The sequence below is a fragment of the Myotis brandtii genome, unplaced genomic scaffold (assembly GCF_000412655.1).
Source record: "Myotis brandtii unplaced genomic scaffold, ASM41265v1 scaffold61, whole genome shotgun sequence".
Lineage (NCBI taxonomy): Eukaryota > Metazoa > Chordata > Mammalia > Chiroptera > Vespertilionidae > Myotis > Myotis brandtii.
Genome location: NW_005370318.1, coordinates 548,676 through 557,874, shown reverse-complemented (window position 1 = coordinate 557,874; position 9,199 = coordinate 548,676). Strand labels below are relative to the sequence as shown.

Genomic DNA, 9,199 nt, shown 5'->3' with positions numbered 1-9,199 from the left:
ATATATATATGTAGATACAAAGATACGTGTGTGTGTGTGTGTGTGTATACATACACACATATATATTTCCTACCCCTGTCCTGATCGGGCCTGGAAGCAATGATGGACTGGTAGTAGTGACAGCCTGGTAGCAATGACCACATACATGTAGCATCCAGACTTGGTTTCTAAATAGCAATATTCAATAAAATGAACCAGTCTTCTCTGAAGAAGAGTTGACTCCTGAATAAGATCAATGCTCCTGAAAGCCTTATTCAGAAAGAATGACATTATTTGATATTTGATCTGTCTAGTAGTTCCTTGGAAGACTCCATCTGCAAGGCTGTCTTGGAACTCACCCAGTGTGAAAAACACTTTCTCCAGAGCATTGACTGAAAACAAATAAAGGCAGTTTAACTTTGTGGCTGCCTGAAGCAGTGGATAATACTGGGGGAAACAATAAGTTAAACATAAAGCTTAAAAGGAAAAGCAGGGGCCCTGGCCCGTGTGCCCAATGGCTAGAGCATCGACCTGCGCACCAAAGGGTCATGGGTTTGATTCTCGGTCAACAGCATGTTGGGGCCCTAGCCGGTTTGGCTCAGTGGATAGAGCATCGGTCTGCAGACCAAAGGGTCCGGGTTCAATTCCAGTCAAGGGCATGTATCTTGGTTGCAGGCTCCTCCCTGGCCAGGGCCCTGGTCAGGGCGTGTACAGAAGGCAATCAATTGATATGTCTCTCTCACATCAATGCTTCTCTCTGTCTTTCCCTCTCTCTTCCACTCTTTATAAAAGGTCAATAGAAAAATATCCTTAGGTGAAGATTTTTTTAAAAAGAGCATGTTGGGGGCATAGGAGGCAATCAATTGATATGTCTCTCTCACATCAATGTTTCTCTCCCCTCCCCCGCTCTAAAATTCAAAGGAAAAAATACCCTTGAGTGAGGATTAACAACAAAAAACAAAAAAGGAAAGCAGCGGAATGAAATGTTCACAGGGACTTTGAAAAGCTCTGACATATTCCTGGGAATCTGAAGGCCATGCACATGCACAGGGTTGTGCCCACACCCAGAGCTGTGCACATAAACACAAAAGACCTGAGAATGCCCTAAGCTCTCACCTCTGATGGCCTTTGAGGCTCTGAACAAGCAGGAAGTGAAGATTAAGGCAGAATGTTGAAGGCCCCAACATGTACATGGAGCCCCTCAACAAAAACTGGGAGACTTACTGGTCCCAGGCATTTAAGGAACTCTCCAGCCACACATTATCTGACCACCAAGCTAACTGAGCAGAGAGCACACAACAAAGAACACAAACTTTATAGAATTAAGTCAGAAAAGTCACCAAACAGAAATACAATAATAAATTTTGGGAAAGGAAAGAACTGATTTCCACATTATTTGAAATCACCAGTTTTCAACAAAAAAATCTATGAAACACATAAAGAAATAAAATCCACACACAAAAAATAAATCCATACACAGGGAGAAAAATCAATAGAAACTGTCCCTGAGGAAGCCCAGACATTAGACAAACTAGACAAAGATTTTGAACCAGCTATTTTATTTTTGTAATATGTTTTTATTGATTTCAGAGAGGAAGGGAAAGGGAGAGATAGACACATCAACGATGAGAGAGAATCATTGATTGGATGCCTCCTGCATGCCCCCACGGGGGATCAAGCCCGCAACCCCGGGCATGTGCCCTTGACCAGAATCAAACCCGGGACTCTCTGTCCGCAGGCCGACCCTCTATCCATTGAGCCAAACAGGCCAGGGCTGAACCAGCTATTTTAAATATTTAAGAACTAAAGGAAACCATATCTAAAGAACTATAGCAAAATATGAAAATGATAGAGAATATCAATAAAGAGAGAAACTAAAAATAAAAATTCTGGCCCAGCTGGAATGGCTCAGTTGGTTGAGCATAATCCCGTGCATCAAAAGGTTGCTGGCTCGATCCCAGTCAGGGCACATACCTGGGTTGTGGATTTGATCCCTAATCAGGGAGCGGACGGAAGGCAACTGACCAATGTTTCTCTCTCACATCTCTTCCTCCCCTTCCTCTCTCTAAGTATGTCCTCAGATGAGGATTAATACATATAGAAGGCAACCAATCGATGTGTTTCTCTCACATTGATATTTTTCTCGGTCGTTCCCTCCCTCTTCCACTCTCTCTAAAAATCAATGGAAAAATATCCTTGAGTGTAATAATAATAATAATAATAATAATAAATAAAATAAAATAAAAATTCTGGAGTTGAAAAGAACAATAAATAAACATTCACTAGAGGGGTGCAACAGATTTGAGCAGAAGAATCAGTGAGCTTGAAGACAAGGTCAATTGAGATTATCCAACCTAAAGAACAGAAAGAAAAAATAATAAAGAAAATTTAATAGAACGACAGAGATCTTTGGGACATCACCAAACATTACCAACATATGCATAACTGGGAGTCTCAAAAGGAGAAGAGAGAAATAAATGAAGAGAAAGAAATATTTAAAGAAATACTGGCAGAAAACATCCCAAATTTGATTTAAAAAATCAATCTATAAACCTAAGAAACTCAACTAACTCCAAGTAGGATAAACTCAAGAGATCCACAAATAGACATATCATAATCAAGTTGCTGAAAGACAATAAAAAGATAGAATCTTAAAAGCAGCAAGAGAAGCAACTCATCATTTACAAGAGATCCTCAATAACATTAACAGCTAATTTCTCCTCAGAAATCATGAGCCCAAAAGGCAGTGGGATAAAATGTTCAAAATGCTGGGGGCAGGAGGGGGGGGGGGGGGAATGACTGTCAAACAAGAATTCTATATCTAGCAAAGCTATTATTCAAAAGTGAAGGAAATATTAAGACCATAGATAGCCCTAACCAGTTTGGCTCAGTGGATAGAGCGTCGGCCTGCAGACTCAAGGGTCCCAGGTTCGATTCCGGTCAAGGGCATGTACCTTGGTTGCGGGCACATCCCCAGTAGGGGGTGTGCAAGAGGCAGCTGATCGATGTTTCTCTCTCATCGATGTTTCTAACTCTCTATCCCTCTCCCTTCCTCGCTGTAAAAAATCAATAAAATATATTTTTTAAAAAAAAGACCATAGATAAACAAAAACTGAGGGAATCTGTCAATAACAGACCTGCCCTACAACAAATACTAAAGGGAGATCTGCAGGCTAAAATAAGACCTTGTACACTACAGTAACTTAAATCCACATGAAGAAGTGCACTGGTAATGGTAACTATTTAAATAAATAAAAAATACAGAGTCCGCCTGGTGGTCAAATCCCTCTAGTTTTAACTACAACAATCAAGGCTTAACTAGAACAAGACTGCGCACAAAGACCACTAGGGGGTGCACCAAGAAAGTATAAAAAATGCGGAGAATGTGCTAGAAGCTGTCAATAAACTTGAGGAGAGAGTCACGAAAACTAATGAGACCCTCGATGCTATGATAAAGAACCAACTAGAAATTAAGCATACACGGACTGAAATAAAGAATATTATACAGACACCCAATAGCAGACCAGAGGAGCGCAAGAATCAAGTCAAAGATTTGAAATGCGAAGAAGCAAAAAACACCCAACCGGAAAAGCAAAATGAAAAAAGAATCCGAAAATATGAAGATAGTGTAAGGAGCCTCTGGGACAGCTTCAAGCGTACAAACATCAGAATAATTGGGGTGCCAGAAGATGAGAGACAGCAAGATATTGAAAACCTATTTGAAGAAATAATGGCAGAAAACTTCCCCCACCTGGTGAAAGAAATGGACTTACAGGTCCAAGAAGCGCAGAGAACCCCAAACAAAAGGAATCCAAAGAGGACCACACCAAGACACATCATAATTAAAATGCCAAGAGCAAAAGACAAAGAGAGAATCTTAAAAGCAGCAAGAGAAAGAGACTCAATTACCTACAAGGGAATACCCATACGACTGTCAGCTGATTTCTCAACAGAAACTTTGCAGGCCAGAAGGGAATGGCAAGAAATATTCAAAGTGCTGAATACCAAGAACCTACAACCAAGATTACTTTATCCAGCAAAGCTATCATTCAGAATTGAAGGTCAGATAAAGAGCTTCACAGATAAGGAAAAGCTAAAGGAGTTCATCACCACCAAACCAGTATTATATGAAATGCTGAAAGGTATCCTTTAAGAGGAGGAAGAAGAAAAAGGTAAAGATACAAATTGTGAACAACAAACATGCATCTATCAACAAGTGAATCTAAGAATCAAGTGAATAAATAATCTGATGTACAGAATGAACTGGTGATTATAATGAATCAGGGACATAGAAAGGGAATGGACTGACTATTCTTGGGGGGGAAAGGGGAATGGGAGATGCGGGAAGAGACTGGACAAAAATCGTGCACCTATGGATGAGGACAGTGGGTGGGGAGTGAGGGCGGAGGGTGGGGCAGGAACTGGGAGGAGGGGAGTTATGGGGGGGAAAAAAAGAGGAACAAATGTAACCTGAACAATAAAGATTTAATTTAAAAAAAAAATAAATAAAAATAAATAAAAAATACAGTATAAATGTATTTTTTTTACTTTTTTATTGAATTTACTGGGTGACATCAGTTAATCAAATTATATGTTTTCAGGTGTACAATTCTATAATACATCATCTGTATATTGTATTATGTGTTCATCACCCCAAGTCGTCTCCTTCCATCACCATTTACTCCCTTATGCCCTCTCCTACCACCCCCACCCCTTTCCTTCTAGTAATCACCACACTGTTGTCTGTGTCTGGGTTTGTTTGTTTTTGCTTAATCCCCTCACCTTTTTCACCCACTCCCACAAATCCCATTCCCTCTGACAGCTATCGGTCTGTTCTCTATCTATGAGTCTATTTCTACTTTGTTTATTTTGTTCATTAGATTCCACATATAAGTGAAATCATATGGTACTTGACTTCCTCTGACTGGCTTATTTCACTTACTATAATGCTCTAAATGTATTTTTTGCTTGTAGTTATTTTTTAATTTAAAAGAATTGAATAAAGCAAGAACTATAAATCTATGTTGATGGGCACACAATCTATAAAGATGTAATTTGAATGACAATAATGGCACAAAAGAGGAGGGAAGGGACAAAGCAATATATAATCAAAGTTTTTATATATACTATTATTGAAATCAAGTTAGTAATAATCCAAACTAGATTGTTATGGATTAAGATGTTAATTATAATCCCCAGGGCATACACTAAGAAAATAACATAAAATAATAGTAAAACTTTATACCATATACAAAAATTAACTCAAAATAGGTCAAAAACTGTTTTATAAATAATTGTATTGATTTTTTAGAGAGATAGGAAGGGAGAAGACAGAAACAGTGATATGAGAGCGCAACATAAATCAGCTGCCTCCTACACACCCCTACTAGTGATCAAGCCCGCAACTGGGCATGTGCCCGGACCAGGAATGGAACCAGCAATCTTTCTGTGCCCAGGATGATGCCCAACCAAATGAGTCACACCGGCCAGGCTAAAGACCTAAATTTAACACCTAAAACTATGAAACTTTTAGTAGAAAATATAAGGGAAAGCTTCATGATATTGGATTTGACAATGATTTCTTGGATATAACACCAAAAGCATAGGCAACAAAAGAAAAAAGAGTTGAATTTCATCAAAATTAAAAACTTTTGTACATCAAAGAATACTACCAACAAAGTGAAAAGGCATGGGAGAAAATATTTCCAAATCATATATCTGATAAGGGATTCATATCCAGAATATATTAAGAACTCCTACAACTCAACAACAATAATAAAAAAAATACTCAATTAAAAAAATGGGCAAAGGACTTGAATAAACATTTCTCTGAAGATATAATTTTAAAGGCCAACAAGCATTTAAAATATGCTTAATGTCACTAATCCTATATAATAAAAGGTTAATATGCAAATTGACCAAACGGCAGAATGACCAGTCGCTATGATGCGCACTGACCACCAGGGGGGTGGCAGACGCTCAACACAGGAACTGCCCCCTGGTGGTCAGTGCACTTCCACAGGGGGAGCACCGCTCAGCCAGAAGCTGGGCTCATGGCTGGTGAGCGCAGCAGTGGTGGCAGGAGCCTCTCCCACCTCTGCAGAAGCGCTAAGGATGTCTGACTGCCGGCTTATACCCGAACATCCCCCTAGGGCTCCCAGATTGCAAGAGGGTGCAAGCTGGGCTGAGGAACCCCCACCCCTGAGAGCACGAATTTTGCACACCGGGCCTCTAATCATTAGAGAAAAGCAAATCAAAATTACAATGAGATATCACCTCACACCCATTAAGATGGCCACTATGAAAATAAAATCAACAAGTATTGGTGAAGACATGGAGAAATTGGAATTCTGTGTTTTGCTGGTAGGATATAAAATGGTTCAGCTGCTGTGAAAAATTAAATGGTAATTCCTCAAAAAATTAAACATAGACTTACCTTACACTCCAATAATTCCACTTCTTAGTTTAGACCCAAAGAAGTGAAAACAGGGACTCAAACAGATATTTGTATACTCATGTTCATGGTAACACTATTTCACAATAGTCAGAAGATGGAATATCCCAGGTGTCCATTGACAGATGAATGAATAAACATAAAATAATATATACTAGTATACACAATGGAATAGTATTCAGCCTTAAAAAGGAAGGACATTCTGACACGTTACAACATGGATAAGCCTTGAGGGCATTTGCTAAGTGAAATAATCCAGTCACAAAAGGACAAATTCTGTATGATTCCATTTATCGGAGGTACCTAGAATAGTCAAAATCTTAAAGACAGAAAGTAGAATGGTGATGAGTACAGAGTTTCAGTTTTGTAAGATGAAAACAGTGGATGTTGGTGGTAATAGTAGCACAACAATGTGAATGTATTTAATGCCCTCAACTGAATACTCAAAAATGGTTAAAATGGTACATTTACATTATGTATATTTTACTAAAAATTTTTTTAAAGTACAGAGTGCCTTTCTGTAATTTCTACTCATCAACGAAAAGCAAAAATGATCACCAATCCCCAGGACAGCTCATTTATATATATAAAAGCCTAAGCGACCGTCCGACCGGTAGTTATGATGTGCAATGACCACCAGAGGGCAGACACTCAACACAGGAGCTGACAAGCTGTGGTAATTTGGCAGCTGCGGTTCTCGGGTAACACACCCAGAACCAGAGAGGAGGGAGCCCAATTCCGGGGTGCAGTGCGTCACCCAAGAACCGCCCTCTAGCTTTCTGGGACCTCTCGGGGGATGTTGGAGAGATGGTTTCAGCCCGATCCCCACAGGCCAAGCCAAGGGACCCCACTGGTGCATGAATCCGTGCACCAGGCCTCTAGTAAAACTATAAGCAAGTCCCATTGCACTACTCAAAAGGCCAGTTCCCCTTCTGGAGCTACTCAGCAATAGCAGTGTTTTAGTTTCCTCCTCCTTCCCAAACCCATCATTGGAGAGGGAATAAAACTAACCAATAAGTCTGAAAGAAGAAAAAATAAAGGAAGACTAATGAGAATGTTTCAGGAACACTACCTCTCTGTGGATCAATTTTCTTATCAGTAAAATGGGGAAAATAATAGTGCTTACCTTTTCAAAGGGCTGTTGTAAAGATTAAGTTCACATATATAAAGTATGTAAGAGCACGAATTACATACTTTGCACATGGTAAGTGCCCTATAAATGTTAGCTGTCAATATTATTGCCCGGGAAATCTCAACAACATCTTGCTTCAACTATAACCTTTATCTCAGCACTGTCTCGCTCTCTCTCATGAACACCAACTCTCCAACTGCTAAAAAAGAAAAAAATATATCTATCTCCAGCTGGATCTTCTCAGTGGACACTACTATTAACTCAGTTATCAAAGGCTGACCTGGGACTCTTCCTTCTCCCTCACCCTCCATATCTAACCTCTCATCAAGCCCTATATACTCTCTTTCCTATTGAAACCATCCCTTCCTCTTTAACCACACTGCTCCTCCCCCCTTACTATAGGTTTTTATCACTTCTTCCAGGATTACTTAAGTACCTTCTGATTGACTTTGGGGGTCTCTAATTTTCAGCTCTCTCTGATCCATCCACAACTACTACAGGGATCTACTAATATTTTTTTAAAAAATCTAGCCCTAGCCAGTTTTGCTCAGTGGATAGAGCAGCCCTCGGACTGAAAGGTCCCAGGTTCGATTCCAGTCAAGGGTATGTGCCTCGGTTGCAGGCTCAATCCCTGGCCCTGGTTGGGTGCATGCAGGAGATAACCAATTGATTTGTGTCTCTCACATCGATGTTTCTGTCTCTCTTACTCTGTTCCACTCTCTCTAAAAATCAATGGAAAAATATCCTCAGGTGAGGATTAACAAACAAACCAAAAAAAATCTAATAGTGGGTATGTGAGTGTTTACTATGTTGACTATTAAAAAAAATTTTTTTATACTTTCAAAATAAAAATTTTTAATTTAGAAAAGCATTTAAATATCACCGGTCCCATTTGATTCTCTGATCAACCCTATCAAATTTACTGTTAAAAAAAATCTGAGACTCAGAGAAGTTAGGTGACTTGCTCAAAGTCACACCCACAGAAGTAACAGAGCTAAGCTTACAACCAAGGCCCTTCAGACTCCTAAACATGTGCACTTTCCTGTATCTGTGAGTTCCTCACATGCCTAACCCAAATACCTCTTCAGAGTAGGTGATCCATAAATATCTGCTACTTCCATGTTTACTGACACTTTCAACCTGTCCTACAGGAGTTTCCACTGCTTTGTCACACATCCTATATAATAAAAAATATAATAAAAGGGTAATATGCAAATCGACCAAACAGCAGAACAACCGGTCGCTATCATGTGCACTGACCACCAGGGGGCAGACACTCAATGCAGGAGCTGCCCCCTGGTGGTCAGTGTGCTCCCAGAGGGGGAGTGCCACTCAGCCAGAAGCCGGGCTCACAGCTGGCAAGCGCAGCAGCAGTGGCGGAAGCCTCTCCTGCCTCTGTGGCAGCGCTAAGGATGTCTGACTGCCAGCTTAGGCCCGCTCCCCCTGGAGTTGGACATCCCCCGAGGGCTCCTGGACTGCAAGAGGGCACAGGCCAGGATGAGGGACACCCTCCCCTGAGTGCACAAATTTCATGCACTGGGCCTCTAGTTACATTATAACACCAGGCTGGCGGGGAGGAGGGGCCCCAGTGGTTGGCCAGCTGGCCCTGCTCCCGATTGGGGTGGGGGGGCCAA

The 9,199-nt window shown here is 40.6% G+C and overlaps 1 protein-coding gene across 3 annotated transcripts in view; it reads right to left on the bottom strand.

Moving 5' to 3' along the window:
• LOC102239259 (ubiquinol-cytochrome-c reductase complex assembly factor 1) overlaps positions 1 to 9,199 on the bottom strand; it is a 110,271-nt gene that overhangs the window by 98,731 nt on the left and 2,341 nt on the right. The window lies entirely within an intron of this gene.